The following is a 17,500-nucleotide window of genomic DNA, read 5'->3' as shown; positions in this document are numbered from 1 at the left end:
ACACGCACACACACACACACACATATGCACGCCTACACAGACAGACACACACACACACCTACATACACACCTACATACACACCTACACACACACACACACACACACACACACACACGCGCGCGCACACACACAAACAAGGACTCAGATGAAGCGACATGCGGCGGAGAGGCTGCAGCTGTGTTTGGCTATCGGTGTCTCAGAGCTCAGTTGTGTTTCGGCCAAACGAGTGAGTGGCTGACACTGTTTGATCTGGACCGACACACAATACTGTTTACTATAATAGTCTGCTTGCCAATAAAGCTTTTTGAATTTGAATTTGAATTGAATCACAAGTAATGGAAGGCGAACATTAGGAAAAGCCAAGCGGGTATTCGGTTTTCCCCACATCATTCCAGATCACCAATAATATGGCCCATTCTATTCTATTGCGACAATGTACAATGGTAGAGGCCATTCAAAGTGCTTTACATACAGCAAGATTAGACATCAGAAATTGCATTCAAGATATACTGTAGTAAAAACAAAGAACATAGTTCAAGATTAGACAGCGAATCCCCATTGTCTGTTTTGTGTATGTGTTATGCACTTTTCCAGACTGAAATCAGTTCTGGTTGTTTAGAGGTATTATATTGTAAAGCACACTGTCTCTCACTAGTGAAGCATTCATTTGTTTTTCTCTTGTAGAAGTCCAAGTTAAATCCTATTGCTCTTTTTCATCCAGTCTTATCCAGTTCAATCTCCCTGACTCTTTCTCTGTCTCTTTCCACAAGGCATTCAGCTCAATGCCAGGGTTTGGGCTGTGTCTATAGCCTGGGGTTTGGCAGCATCAGCTTCTTTCTGTTGGCATTTCTTGGCATCCGCTAAAACAGGAGACACAAACCCTGTCTACTAATCTTACGGAAACTGCTTGTTCGTATGTGAATAGGTGTTGTTATTGGTGAAACGTTTGGGAAATTTGCTCTGGCATATGCACTGCGTTCATAACTTTTTTCAGACATATTTATTTCAAGTTCCACATTCCTCGATCAGGTTTTCATATCATTGTCTCCGGCTCCTTTTTCATAAGACTACAGAAAAATCTAAAAAAAATCTAGGTTAAGCTTCATATGTTAAAGCGGTTACCTTGATAATAATCACAAGTAGCATTAGCCACCAAAACTGCTAAACAAACTAAAACAATGGCAAATGAATACTTCTGTAGCGTCCACATTCAAGAATATAGGCAAACAGCTGTATTCGGATGCAGATATCCTAAATTGGGTATAGTATGAAACACTGTTGACTGCTGAAGTGAAGCTAAACAGCAGCCTTACATTTCAGTTTTTAAGCCTGCCAGTCAGAGGGGTTACAGTTCATGATCAAACCAGATATCTTACCCTTTAACGGAAACATTAATCCGACAGTGTTACTTGGTCTATGTGTGAAAGGGCTCTCAGAATGATACTGAGCTCTGTGTGTGTGTGTGTGTGTGTGTGTGTGTGTGTGTGTGTGTGTGTGTGTGTGTGTGTGTGTGTGTGTGTGTGTGTGTGTGTGTGTGTGTGTGTGTGTGTGTGTGTGTGTGTGTGTGTGTGTGTGTGTGTGTGTGTGTGTGTGTGTGTGTGTGTGTGTGTGTGTGTGTGTGTGTGTACAGGTAGCAGTGAGCTGTTTGTCATTCCTTAGCCTACATGTACGAGCGAGTTTAGTGATATGACGACATTCTATCAATAGATAGTCGTTAACCGCCCGTTTTAATTTCTTTACTGCATGCTTTTATTTTAGGGGGAGTTATCCCTTTGTCTCGATGGCAGGAGATGTTATGAATCATTGTGAATCATGTTATGAATGAAGACTGCTTTACCTAATATGGCGATTCACTGTATAGTTTTATATGTATGTCCCTTATAATTGGTGGTATCTAATGAACTACGTGTGTAGCCTTGTCCTACCAGACCATTGTACATCATATCATTTATAAAGTGAAATGACTATTGAGCGGAAGTAGGTAGATAAGCGGTGCCAGGCTACTACATTCGCTGACAGAAAAGTTTTTCTATGTGCATCAATAAATTATTTCCCAGTTGAGTACATCCAATATTTCTGGATTTGGTCGAGCTGAAAATCCACTCGTACAGTACAAAAGAAAATAAGACTCAATATTTTTTTTTCACTATATAAAATGATGACATTATTTCTCCCGCCCATAGAATGTGAATGTGTGAATAATATATGAGTATTGGTAAGCTGTTTTTAATGAGGTCCCAAAGCAGGCGTTCTGATTGACATATAGCGCAGCGGGGAAAAGCCAAATGTAAGAATCCTCTTTTGAGATGAGCTGTCGTACATCTCACACTGCAGACTTCAGAAACACAGAAAACACTCTCTCTCCCTCTCCACACATTTCACAACAGCAAAGAACCACACATCATTTACATACCAGAAACTTGGGAATGTCCTTGGGGGTCTCTCTCTCTCTCCCTCTCTCCCTCTCCCCCTCCTCCCCCCTCTTTTGAAAGCACTTACACAAACTTGAGCCTTGAGCTTCTGTACACACACACACACACACACACACACACACACACACACACACACACACACACACACACACACACACACACACACACACACACACACACACACACACACAGAGCAATGATCGACTCATCAATCTGAATTGTAGCCGTTTCTGATGTTTAGACAGCATAGCAGAGAAACCTGATGCATATTCAGCGACCCCCTCCTCCACCCCGCATGCTGTCCAAGCCTGACATGACACGTCTTTTATTTAAACACTAGAAGACACTGTGTATGAGTGTGTGTGTGTGTGTGTGTCCTGTGTGTGTGTGTGTCCTGTGTGTTTGCTTGAGTTAGTTAACGCAAACAATATATATTTTTTTGCATATTTGAGAGTTGTGCATATGGATTCAATTCCTAGGAGTAAAACCACTTTAAATGCATTGTTATTTCTCATACATTTAGGCCCCTGTGTATTAAATATTTTAAACATAAAAAGCAGAGTGGGTTCATCTGGTACTATGCTTTACTATGGGGGATCACCCTGCAACTAATCGGTCAACATGACACATTCAAAACTCAGCAGAACATCTGGTTTTCTTAGTTTTCTCTACATTTGATGTGTGCAGCTGCACAATGCGATCACGGTAAATAATCTGCCCCATGCGATTCATGCTTCTATAACATGATCACGTAGACAGCACGCCTGGAAACTCCTATTTTTGGAAGTGTAGTGGGAAAATGTCCTTCTCACTCACTCATAGCCGTAACAAGAAACATTGGTTTGTGCCTGTGGCTCCAGTTTGTCTTCACTCAGTATAGTATATATATTTCTTGGTTCTATGATATCATGGGAGGGAGCACTTGTTTTCCTCTTGAGTATAGAAACCATCACTAGCAGTTGTGTTCCCTCACATGACTCCACCCGCCCTGTAGGGATTTAATTTTATACAATTTATTTTTTTGTTCAGTCGGAACCCTTATTGCAGGATATTAAACTTTCTTTTTTTTACCCATTATTTTTATTTATTTCATCATATAAGTAAATAACAGTATAGTAATATGTTGTAGCAATAATTCTGTAATTTTATTTTGAAATTTATTGTGGAATCTGCGAACAAGAGCCGGTAAACAGTGACAAACCCAGGGCACGAGAAGACTGCCTACTACTGGCATCCATATCCCTCCTTTCTTTCTTTCTTTCTTTTGCTTCCCCACTTTCAATGTCCCTTTGCACCTCTTCCAGCTAAATATACACAGTGTACGTGTCTCTAAAGGAAGCTGTCTGGAAGTTACTCAACTGAATCTGCACCATAGCACAGAGGGAAAAAGGAGGATTTGTGTGTGTGCCGCGCATTTTATGTGTGTACTTTGGCACCGCGGTATCCTGCCGCAAGTGAGGGCCACAACTCATAAACTGATCTCCTATTTGTGTGTGTGTATGTGTGTAGCTGTGTGTGTGTGTGTCTGTCTGTGTGTGTGTGTGTTTGACTGTGTGTGTCTTTGTGTCTGTGTGCACAGTTGTACATCATCAGCTTAGCTATAGATACAAATCAAATAGAATGAGTTTTTCCCCCCCATATCAAGTTATAGAAGCTGTTATTTACAAGTGAACCCACCAGGCCACCATACATCTGTGTAAAATGTGTGATTTTTTAAAATTAATGTCAATATCACCGCTCTTGTATTTCTGTAATTTCTCCAAGCGAGGGGTCTGATGTTTTCACTTCCTCACCACATCTCCCTGGTTGCCACGCCGACCAGCCAACACAAACGCTCCAACCAGTTAATCATCTCGTGACATAAAGATTAATACTGCGCTGCCTGTGCTGAGCTATGCTACGCTATGGCAGGGCATTACCTCACTGCACTCTGCTATTTCTGACTTTTTTTTATTAGCTGGAGTCACAAGTGTATTTTGAGGATATTTTTCTGGGCAGGTTTGCCATCCGTGTGTTGCCTTGGAATGGATACCACCTGTTGCGTCCACTGGTCCACTGGTTCTTTGGGAGAATGTCAATGAATTATTGAAATTTTCCCAATGAAAATGTTTGATTTCTGGATTATCCTGATTGAACTGGAACATAGTTTCTGGAGGGATGTCAGTGCTTTGCCTCCAAGTCATGGCAACAGAACTTGTTTCTTCTTCTTCTCTATCTTTAAAAAACACCTTTTGCAAATAAACTAAAAACTGGATGTCTGGAAGGCCTCATGCTACAAGTGGCGTTAGTAAACCGTGTTAGCTAGCTAAACAGAAAAAAACGTCCAAACTGATTCCAGCCAGTGGTCTATTCATTTTATCCAGTGTTGAAACAGAAAGTGAAAAGCTGACATCTCAAGTTGTGTGTGCTTATGCTGAACCAGTTTGGTATTGTAATCAGTATATGAGAAAAACTTACAAACGGTTATCGTTCGGCAAATGGGTGTATGCGTAACTGCTACCACTGTCACACCCAAACCATGTTTAAAACATGACCAAGAATATGCATGCTACAACCCATCGTTTGACCCATTCCATCCATGGGTCGTACTAGTGTAAACCTGGCCAAGGCTAAACCCCCGGACGGTATGAAGCTTAAGCCTCTTCTGGCTCTATTAATCAGAGTGTGTAACTGGCCCTCAGAATACAAGCTGTAGAACAAAGCTCCCTGTCTGCACAGAGACACTATAACAGGGGCCAGACATGATCTCACATCAGGCAAAGAAACCTGAGGAGAGAGAGACGGAGAGAGAGAGAGAGAGAGAGAGAGACCACCCCCTCTCTCTGTCCCCTGTCCTCTCTCTCTTCTCTATCTCTTCCTATCTGTCCATTTTGTACAGCGTTATATGCTGATCATTCACACATGTTATATTAGTCCCCTAATCAATAAGGTGTTTATCACATGTAACGCGCCTAAAGTGTTGCTGGATCATATTTTGGTTTATTTTGGTTCATGGTGTCTATCGCGCCGAGATTCCCCTCCCGCTTTTTTATTTCCCCTAATCAACCATGGCTGAGATCAGACCTGACACAACAACAACATGGCAGACAACTGTGCCAAACAAGACAAATAAACAGCAACTGAACTGGACACACAGCATTAAAACAGCATTGGACGCTACTCAGTATGTTTTGTAAAAAAAATACTACAGGCTCTGCAAATGTAAACACTCCCCTGAAACAGCCTAGTGCACCTTTAAGAACACACAGGGTCTTATGTTATTTCGTATGGTGACAACAACTGTTAATACACACTGATGCAGACTAACAGATGAGTCCAGCGCACCGGAATGTGAAGATAATCCAGGATAGATTGTGCACAGACAGTTCAGCCCATCTGAACATCCTTTCACTTGGCCGAGAGCGAGGCTGTTTTTGGCAGAAGGCGTATATCAAAGTTTAGAATTTATTGCTGCTGTGTGCTTCTGTCTCTCTTTCTCTGTCTTTCTCGCTCTCTCTCTCTCTCTCTCTCTCTGCCCTTTCTTTGACCCCGACTTACAGTTCATCACTCTCCATTCTTTTTACTCACTGTTATTTTTATATATATATATTTTTATATCTTGGAGTGGTCAGTATACGAGCTCTTTCGGTCTTGGCAGGGTGAACCACTATGGGTGTGACTGGGCCTTGCGGTGCCAGCCAAAGGGTGCTTGCTTGCTGGCTGGCTGGCAGGCTGGCATGGTAGGCCCGGTCCGACAGAGGTTAAGTATTCCTTAGCCTCTTGCTTAGTTTTCCACTGCTGTGCTCTTGCCTGTTTACTCTCAGTCCGTGTAATTTGTCATCTCCTTTAGAAAAATGGCCGCTTCTGAAAGTGGGTAATCCGGGAGAGTTTATTTTAAAGGTTGTGTGTGATGCACCCCAGCTGTGAAAAAAAGGTTGACAGAAACATACACTGTGGACACGATCCTATAGCAGAATAATCCAAAAAGGTTCATTACGCATAACGTATTAAATTAACTTAAACATGTCAAGGTACTTAAAAGTGAATACTGGTCTGTATACATCAACATTCAAGTTAACGATCCTAGCATCTTTTGATATATTGTCATTAACATTTTTAAAGGCAGCTTGAACATGAAGTTTTGCATTTCAAAAATCCCCCCCCCCCAAGTGTCAGCATCAGTCTCCATTCCCAAAGGGGGTAAGCACTGTAAACATCCCCCGTAACCCCACCATAGAACCCCATAGGCCTCCAGTGATAGTTAAAGGAATGTGTAGTAGACTTTAAGCCAACCATGATTTACAGCGCAGTTTCTTTTTTAAGTTGAACCTCCAACAGTAATTTACTAGCATTCTTAACATGAGGTCATAGGAATAATTGCCTTAGTTATTTAGAAGTTATACACGCCATCCATGACATGTAGTGCATAGGTTTTAAAGTGCCTCAGCCTCTGTTGTGTTGTGTGAACACAAACACCATTTGGTTTGAGGACCTGTTTTTGATGTGGAGAAACATCCAAAAGCACCCCTATAAAACACACAGAATTTTCTCATTATCTTGCATTCCTGCGTTGAAGTTATTTGACGGCGGCAGCGGGTGTGTGTGTGTGTGTGTGTGTGTGTGTGTGTGTGTGTGTGTGTGTGTGTGTGTGTGTGTGTGTGTGTGTGTGTGTGTGTGTGTGTGTGTGTGTGTGTGTGTGTGTGTGTGTGTGTGTGTGTGTGTGTGTGTGTGTGTGTGTGTGTGTGTGTGTGTGTGTGTGTGTGTGTGTGTGGGGGGGGGGGGGTGGGTTTTGTTTTCGACCTATTTCCAACTGCTAGAGATTTTATCAACTTAATGGAGGCGCTCAGGTATGCTGCTTTGATCTGTCTGTTGGGAAGAGTTTTCACATCGGCTCCACTTTAACAGCAAGTTGTGACTCCCATAATGCACTGCGGCCCTGGCGCCTAGTCTGTAGCTACATATTATAGGTGCTGGTGCATTCAAGCTCACCGCCACAAAGTTGGGAAAATCAGTGTAATATCACAGTACAGCTTTGCATAGTACAATCATCAAATATATATATATACATATTCAAGGAGTTCTCTGGTCTCTTAAGATGATGAATTTTGCATATTGCTAAACATAGTTATGTAAACTTTCTATCATTAAAACATTAGGAATGCAGTCCATAAAAAACTGCATTTTTCACAAGGTTTTAGTATTTTATAATTAGTCACGTATGATGAGTGCATAGTTACTGTTGCCGGCGGCCTTGTTTTAATGACTCGACTTAAAAGGAAAGGAAAACTGTGAAGTAATGACCTGAGCCTGATGCGTCTCACCACATCCACTCTAGTGTGTGTGTGTGTGTGTGTGTGTGTGTGTGTGTGTGCTTGTTAGTGCTTGTTTGTGTGTGTGTGTGTGTGTGTGTTATTTTGCAGGTTCAAACTTTAAATTAAACCATCACCCCCACCCCCCTGCATATCTTCTTCATCACCTATTATCCACCCTTTTCACCCTCTGTCTGAAACGCTCTATTGTAGCGCCTGTCTCTTTACAAACCCTTTCCCCAAAAAGCCCTAGTCTGCTCTGATTGGTCAGCTGCTACACACACACACACACACACACACACACACACACACACACACACACACACACACACACACACACACACACACACACACACACACACACACACACACAGAGTACAGCCTTATTATGCATCAGCTCTGCAGTCCAGGGAACCGAAATAACCGAGTTTAGCTTCACTGCTGCCGCAAATATCGCCACAATAACCTCCTGCTCCTGAAGCTAACTACCAATTTGGTTAAGTCACTGGCTTAAAGCGAGGCTCAACTTTCACACAATTTCTCTGGACATTCTGACTTGTCTCTCTCTTTCGTGGAGTGTGTGCTGACATGATTACTGCTTTGCGCTACAATTGAGGACAGTATTTTCTAGTGAGCGGCGGTTTGCAACGTTCAAGAAACAGCGAAAAATTGTGTGTGTGTGTGTGAGAAATTGTAAATGCCTTGCTGAAAAACATATTTAGGCAGCCCACAATACAATTTCTTGGTTGTCTTAGTACAGCGTTTGTAGGCCCTGATACACAAATGTATATATAGAAGTATTAACAAAAAGTGTGTATTTCACAAAATATCCCCTTTAACACTGTGCAATTATGTCACTGAACCTCAGACACTTTTGGGAATTTGGGCACAGTCTCTTTCTCTATGCTTTCTGCCCTACAATCTAATTGTCTGCACTCAATTTCCACAGTTTGATGGCCAGTGCCCACAGCATCCATTGTTCCTTAACACACAAAGAGAGAGAGGGACAGAAAGAGAGAGAGAGAGAAAGGCAGACACCTCATTTACTCCCACTAAGCTGCCAGATTATGTCTCTCATTTGAGCCATTTTTGGACTGTAGCGTAGCCACAATTCAGATGGTTCATTACCATTCTTTGTCCTACAGGAGGGCTACAATTGGGGCTAAATACTAGACACGCTAGAAGTACATTTGATTTCATAGAGATGAGGATAACATTGTGACGTATGTGGGTCTAACATGGTTCTTCTGAGGTCCACCCTTGATTTAACTCAGTTATAGTATTGAAACACCAAAATGTGTGTGGAGTTGGCTACAGAACAGCATTATGAACTTGCAATGAGTAAATGGATGAAGGAAGGGAGAGAGAATGAAAATTAAAGGACACATTTAATGAGTTTCTTTCTTTAAGTCGAGCAAATCCGTCTGTATTGCTTACATTAGCAAATGTGTATAATGGGATCCATGCAAGTCATCAACATAAAATATATCATGCTGGATCATTTTACCCCTTGGCTCAATCCAGTCCCCAAACGTCTCATAGATGTTATTGTCTTTGTTAGCAGCTAGCAAATAAAAGCTAAAACATAAGGTGATATTCTGATTTTTAACCTTTTAATAACAATCATTGCTTCAACACACAACGCACGCACACACACACACACACACACACACACACACACACACACACACACACACACACACACACACACACACACACACACACACACACACACACACACACACACATCCCTTCCCTCCTTTCGCTCACATGTGGAAAGCATTATATCCTGTCTGGTGGAGAACAAGAGCAAACATCCCGGGCCGAGAATGAGAGCCTCTCTGGTGGGGATAGGCTGGATGTCTCTCTCTCTCTCTCTCTCTCTGTCTCTCTCTCTCTCTCTGTCTCTCTCTCTCTCTCTCTCTCTCTCTCTCTCTCTCTCTCTCTCTCTCTCTCTCTCTCTCTCTCTACCTACCTCTCTCTCTCTCTCTCTCTTACGGGACAAAAGAGGGTCTTGTTATTTCAGAAGAACCACAGTCCCCGGTAGCTGACGGGACCCCCCCCCCCCCACCCCCCCCCCCCCCCCCACACACACACACACACACACACACACACACACACACACACCGTATTGCACTTGACGAGGGCCTTGGTTGGTTGAATGAGCCAGTGGAGGATAAGGAAAGTCCAGTGAGGCCTTTTCACTCTAGTACATACCACCTGAATAATATGTTCAGCATCTGTACAGTAGATTTATAACACGTGTATAGGTCCCTGTATGTCTGTTAATAAGTAGTAGACAGTTGGTAATGTGGTTGTGCTATAACTCTTAATAGTGCTGCAGTGATTACCCAATTTATCAGTCGCAGGAAAGGAGGACAAAGCGCCAAATATTTATTTAATCCTTTAATCTTATATTTCAAGCAAAACACGTCCAACATTTTGTCACATTTAGGCTCTGAAGTGTGAGAATTTGCTGCTCTTATCGGTATTAAATTATAGTTAACTGTATGTTTGGTGTTCTGTACCGTTTGACACACAATAAAGACTTAAAATGACGTCTGCTTATGCTGTAGGGTCTGGTTTAGGAAATGTTTTCATACTTTTGATGTTTAAAATCGAGAAAGAAATAATCAACAGATCAGTCAGTAATGGACATTAGAGTGGGACAGTGGTGTTTGAGTGAGTGGGTGCTGGCAGCAACAACATTGTCTGCCCATCAACTGTAGAGAAATAAATACATTTTAACTAATTACTCCCACAATAATTATTATATTACCCCCTTTACATCCCTTTCCGGCGTATTAAAGCGCTAACTCATTATATTTGTCGACCTAATCTGATTTGTAGGTAGGCCTAATTAGCTATTTTAAATTATGTTTTTTTTAAATTGTTAATTTTCTCCCAAGACCGCTCAACACTGCGGGAGGTTGCATCTGTGCGAATAATGCTAAAATTGTCTTCTTCATTGAAATACACAATGGTAATTATAGTAAGAGCTTATTTTTGCCTTAATGATGGTGATAGTATATACTTACAATAGCTAGATTGGGAAACATAACAAGTTGACGACCACTGTTGTGTGAAAATGCATATCCCCCAATGCGCTTGTTGGACTCTGTAATAGCTTCCATAACAATAATATCCTGGTTATGTTCAACATATATTGTTGCCCCTAGTCCGGTTAAACAACTGGCAGGGTAAAGGGTAAAGGGTTAAAGACCTACTTCACCGGTGGAAATATGAAGGTGTATTGAACTCTGAGATCCTATGTAGTATAAAGCAAACATTTTGGAAATCGGTTCATCCTAGCCTGAGAAAAGGCAGAAAGAGTGGTTTATGGTCTCACTGTCTTACCCTACATTTTAGTAGTGTGACATCACACTGGTAAAAATGTAGGGTTAGGATTAACAGGACAGCTGGGCCAAGGGAAGACTGAGGAAAGACTGAGGTAAGAAAAACCTCATTCATTATATTATAATAGTGTTTTTATAATGATAGAACGCCGGTTCCGTATGGGTGAAGTATTCCTTTAAGTGTATAAGTCAAAGCTCTTCTTTAAATGGCAAGTTAGAGATTAGTGTCCGACCATTTTGACTGCTGAAGTAGAATTCGAGACTGTTCGGAAAATGTCTTAGAACAAGTGTAATGTATTGCTTTGTTTCTGCTCCACATTGAAAAGCCATTATATGCGGTAGACGTCCTTGGTCTCATGGTCTTGTTAGATGTTGAATACTTTCCCAGTCTTCACTTTAAAATGTCCCAAAAGCTGAAAACCATGAAATCTGCCTGAAACCGCCACCACCACACCCTTAGTGCTCGGAACGGGGCCCAATAAAATGCAATGCGCTTAGTTTTAGCTTTGCGACTTTAAAAAAAAAAATCAATGTGGCTACATCAGGATTTCATATTACTACATCATTTCTGTGATAGCTTAAGGAAGGTCCATTCATTTAGCTTTTTTTTTCTCAGGGTGACTGTGTTGACTTCCCTTGCATTTGTACAGTATTCTATATTATGTTTTAAAATGCAAGCATGCCTGATGAAGGTCTGTTGACTGCAATGTTGCTTCATTGAATTATTTTCAGCGAGAAAAACTAGACAGTTTGTGGACATTTTTTTCTTGTAGGTTTACTATGAGTGATAAGCATAGTAGTAGTATAGCAGTAGCATTGTGGTGTGATGTATAAAAGTGGTGATTTTTTAAAATGGACTCTAAGCCTAAAAGTGTGATCTTTGGGTGTTACTGTAAAGCCCCTAGTGCAGCCAGGGATTTAGACATCGCCTTAAGAAGATCATTGAACTGTTACTGTTGTATCCATTACAGTTATACTCCACAGTGCTATGGCAACCACGTTTTTATGAAGATATAAAGGCTAGGAATCATTTTCTGTGCATTCGTTGGCAATCCTGTCCTATTTCAACAACTTTTCCAAGTGAATATTAAAGGTTCTCCGAGGAACTTTCAGTTTGTGTTAATTCACTCACCCCCTTTGGACAAAAGCGGTAGTGTTTTTACTACACCAGCTGTTGTTCCTGGGTGAGCGTACCCACGACAAAGGCATTAAGAAAAACTATATAAAAATAGCATTCTTTGCACTGATGGTTTCGTTTGCGGTTACATGGCATTTATACTCATCAGAGGAAAACCTAGACTTTTTCAGAAATATTTGAAAATTCTTTGTAGCACCTGTTAACGTCCACAATCACTCAAATACAAGATGGAAAATGGAGCATAATAAATCAGCGCTACCTGCACTGCTCCGAGCCTTTTGATTAGCAGTATGTGTGTGTGGGCTTTGGGGGGGCGTTGGATCCATAGCCTCAGGTTGTCTGTTAGTTAGATTCAGGCACATTAAATTGTCCCCCATGCAGTACCCTCTCAATGCAGCAGCAAGCAGTTGGCAGACACTGGTGGCTATTGGTTAATCATTTAATTAGCCGACCTGCTCCAGTGGGTTGAAATAGAAACACACTTCATTAGGAAGGGTTAGGTTTCTCTGTGGCCTTTTTATAGGGACGTTTAGAGATTCAATGTTGGCATGACTCCCACTCCTGTTTGTTTCTCTTTCTTTCATGGTGCTGTAGTCACTACTTTGAAGAGTTAAGATTTTAAAGTTTAGAGTAGGGTTATAATTCTTGTTTTTCGATTTTCACATGGGCTCATTTGACTTTTATTCAAATGAAATACTGTTTCCAGCAGCGTAAAATTTCAGTTGAAGCATCTTACTGTTACTCAAGTTGAACGGTTTAAAATGGTGTCGAACTCGACCGGTTTCTGAGCTGAGGTGAGGTTGTGTTTTAATTGATAGGAAACACAGTGAATTCCTTTTGAAGAATTTCTTCAGTGTTCTAGGTTATACTTCTCCAGGTCGGTTCCCACAGACAAATGAATGATTTAAAATCCCCATTGTTCCAGATCTATATGTTGCTATGGAGCTAGAGGAGACTGTAAACTGCCAGTGCAATTATTTCAGCCTTTTTTTGATGTATTGCGAAAAAGAAGTAAATATAGAAAAAGTGCATTTCCGCTCCCAGGTGAATGTTGCCTGACTCTGCTTTGTAGTTAGCGAGATGGGAGGGCGAGGTTGGGTTGATGGAGACATGGCAACACACACACACACACACACACACACACACACACACACACACACACACACACACACACACACACACACACACACACACACACACACACACACACACACACACACACACACACACACACAGCCCTTTGTAGTGCAATGAGCGGGGGGTAAGGCACTGACGGAAGTAGGGAGGCTGAGCTTGTGTAGCAGCAGCAGCTACTCTCCCCTGGGTTCATGGCTTTTATCTGCCAGTTGTATGGAAAACAACATACCTACAGCTTGTGTGTGTGTGTGTGAGACGTTCACATTTACAGACATTTCCTACAGTAAAAAGTTGTCAATAATAAGCTACACGCACTAGGTCTGAATTCCTACCTCGCATAGCTCACACATTCATAGTGTGTGAACATTGGCTCATACTGTAGGCACACGCATCGGCTCATTCAAAATGTGCCCCACCCAAGAGATGTTCCCGTATTGCCCTGCAGCCTTTTGGCACATTAAAAACCTTGGACCGCTCATCAACCAGCCCTAAAGACAGGATTAATGCGGATATGTGTGTGTGTGTGTGTGTGTGTCTGTGCGTGGGGGGTACATTTTTGTGAGCTTACTATCCTGTCCAAATTTCAAATGAGTGTTGCTCACGGCTTCATGGTGGTCTTTGAAGATGGGGTGGGATTGCCAAAAGGTGTATTCCCAATACTGCCATTGCAGTTGGCCTCCAATATTAAAAATGTAACTAGCTAAGGTGCCCGCCCCCCCCCCTCCTTTGTTTACATATGGTTTACAGAGCCTAGTCTGTGTATGAACACCAGACACCAACTTGCAACACGCACACACGGTATGGACAGGTAGCGGATGTTGAGGAGATATTCACTGATTTTGACAACAAGCATTTGCTGACTCCACCTTTAACTCATATTTTACTTTCTATCTCTGTGTTTCCCTTACATTTCCCTAAAACCATACGCTTTCAAAGTATAGTTCTTTGGCCTGCTGCCTTCAGTCATCTGCCTGGCTTTCTATCCACCGCCCCACTAAGAACAAAAGAGTCTCTTGAAAGGGAGGAGAGTCTCTTGGGGAGGTTTATGGGCGTCCCCAGGAGAGCCTGACAGAAAAGCTGAAGAGGCAGGACCCAATTAAAGAGAGGCTCCTATGGGGTTGACCATTGAAATAAGCTGGTACAGCAACGGATGCAAAATGCGGTTTTCATTTGGGACCCAACACATCAACAGTGCAGTCTTAAGAGCATCTACTAAAGCCCATGGTTGACCATACAACTGACAGGATTGCAAACAATTTCTAGTTGTGTGTAAAAACTCAATCTTAAAGCTTTAGTGCGTAGCTTCTGTCATGCATGAGGAAGTCTGAGTAACAACACTGTCGGGATTTTTCTGAGCCAGTGTCAGGGGGCCGCACCAGTTTGTAAACGCTGCCATACTGAATTTTCTGGAGCTGATAGGCTTGATCAACTTTGTGTCAACTCATTTGGCGACTGGCTTGAATGTAACGGATATGTATTTATACGAAAAAGTTACGCACTATAGCTTTAATCCTCCTCTTCTCCTAAATTGAAAGCGTTAGTTAGCAGACTTAGTTATATGTCTGGGCAAAGCTGGGAAAGAGTTATTTTGATACGTTAGTTCTTTGAATATATTCAACAAAATTCCACTGCAGCAAGCAATCAACAATCCTGTTTCATTGTAAGAAGAATACCACATGATTTAAGCACAACACAGTTTCTGCTAGTCATCTCATTTAGTTTTAGCCTCCAGTCAGGTTTAGTCATTCATGCGAAACAGCCGTCAGTAGTCCAGATTAACCCCAAAGGTGACTGTGTTTAAAGAACTGGTCTAATGGGACAAAGGCTGCTGCTCTGTGATCACTGGACAGGAACGCAAACGCAATCCTCTTGAGCTTAGTGTGTGGAGAATTTGGTCTGTTAAATGTTTGAAGTGTGTGTGTGTGTGTGTGTGTGTGTGTGTGCGCTTGTGTGTGTGTGTGTGTGTGTGTGAATAAACTTAAGTTAGGTTTACACTCAGGGTTACTCACCAAAACACATTGTGTGTGTCCTTGGTGTCCAACAAATATATTAATTAATATTAACATAACTTTGCAAAGATCATATTTAAAGTATTTGAATCCAGTATTGTTTGCTGTCGTGTTCCTCCCTGCCTTTATTGGCTAATTGTGGCATGGCATGGCACTTTACCGCTACCTGTCAATCAATGGAATAGTGCATTTGAGTCCTCGTGCACATGCAAGAGAATGAACAAAAAACAGTGGCCTTCTAGAGAAACAGCTCCATAGTGTTACCCGATATATAAACTTCACAAACAGCCTTTAAGTTGCTCCCTTACACATGTTGGATAATGCTTCAAAGAGCTATGCTGAGTTTGGTTCATCAGTCATCTAAATGGATCGCTACTGTATGAGCTCTCTGCATGCTATTGCTCCAGAATGATTTTACTGCACAGCTTGATACATGAGGCAAATAGTTTGTAATGATGCTGCTTTAAGATGGAGTGTCTTAGGGAAAATGTGGTTGTTTCCCACTGCTTTAATGTACTACACATAAAGTAAATGTACGTATGTTATATGTTGGGTATTGTCATTCTAACGCTATTGTGGGATGCATTTTATAGTGGTGAATGATGCCTAGATTTTTGACAATATTAACATTTAAACACATTTACAAAGTCAGGTATCTACATGAACAGTAGAAGAGTAGCTACTATGAGAAAGACAGGAGCTAATGGGGATCTTAATAAACTAAACTAAACACATTCCCTTCTAACTTGAAATAGAATTTGAAAAAGTATGTGTTCCGAAAAAGAAAATAAATAAATTATATAACAGGTGGAAAGACATAAAAAAGTAATACTTATCATAAAAAGTTTTCACTTAAATAAACTGTCCACCACTTGCTTCCCATCACTGTGCTGTAAACGCCACCGTGTGTGATGGGAAGTGTTGATTTTCCTCATCTTCTGCGGTCTCTAGTATTTATTGATTCTATATCGCCCCGCCCAGCAAGGTGCATGGGTAAGTTTAAGTTTAAGTACACATCTGGCACTGTGTAGCCATCAGTGTGTGTGTGTGTGTGTGTGTGTGTGTGTGCGCGTGTGTGTGCCTGTGCTATGGTGTTTGTGTGTGTGTGTGTACATTTGAGTGTTTGATTATGGGTGAAGGGAGGCCACAGAGCCCTCAGTGGCCCCGGGCGGCCTTAAGTCTTCTCAGGTTTCACAGCTCGGCGTTTCTCTCCGGCTGCTCCATAGCTGTGAAAACCACAAAGCAGCTCCATCAACAAACACTCCAGGCACCGATGGGAACCACAGCTAAGCTAAGCTAACCGGCGGCTAATCAACAACAGGCCTTTTTCTTTAAAGTTTTAAAGGGATAGTTCAGTTATTGGGTTGTATGAGGACTAGTTAGTGTGTTATGTCAGTGTGGAGATGGTGGTCAGCGCAGTCATTTTTTATGGAGATTGATTGATTGATTTAAATTTTTATTTCGAACATGTAAAAGAAAAACAGAAAATGTCATACACAAAATAGAAAGCATGATACATGAATGACAAACACTTGTTGATTGGAATACCATGTTGGAAAAGGAGTGGGAAGAAGTTTACACTTATTAAATCCCACCCCTTCTCTGGAAGAGTTTGGGGGGGAGACGTCCCTGTAGCAGAAGTCATCATTTCAACTGTTGCAGAGAGGGGGGGCAGCTAACAAATGATTATTTGCCATGTTTAAAAATGCTTGCCTACAAAGTTAATATCCGTTCAATTGTACATTCAATTTAGGATTTTTTTTCACTGCTGATATGCGGTAAAACTGTTTTTCTGCTGGCACCCTGTCTGCAACAGTACAAGGCTGACTTCTGAATACTATACAATACAGCAACATCTTCCACAAATGTTATAAAATGCACTGATCACCATCTCCATAACCTCCATACCTCATACTACCCCACTTAAAAAATACTCAACTACCCCTTTAACTCCTTCGCAATTTTTCTGAGTTGCCGTCCCCATGAAAACAAAGAATGTCTCCGTCCCAGTGCATGTTTCAAAGCCCAATTTCCTTGTGTTTTGCTAGTGTGGTGTTTTGAGAGCGCATGGTTCCTGCTAAGTAGCACCAGCTCTGTTTGTTAGTTCTTGCTCTGTGTTTATTTGACAGTTCCACATCT

The 17,500-nt window shown here is 41.6% G+C and overlaps 1 protein-coding gene across 1 annotated transcript in view; it reads left to right on the top strand.

Moving 5' to 3' along the window:
- The window catches only part of cachd1 (cache domain containing 1), a 92,801-nt gene that overhangs the window by 14,276 nt on the left and 61,025 nt on the right, over positions 1-17,500 (top strand). The gene's annotated exons all lie outside the window — the stretch shown is intronic.

Source organism: Ammodytes marinus, assembly GCF_949987685.1.
Source record: "Ammodytes marinus genome assembly, chromosome: 8".
NCBI lineage: Eukaryota > Metazoa > Chordata > Actinopteri > Uranoscopiformes > Ammodytidae > Ammodytes > Ammodytes marinus.
The sequence above is the reverse complement of the archived record's forward strand: the minus strand, read 5'-3'. Positions and strand labels throughout refer to the sequence as shown.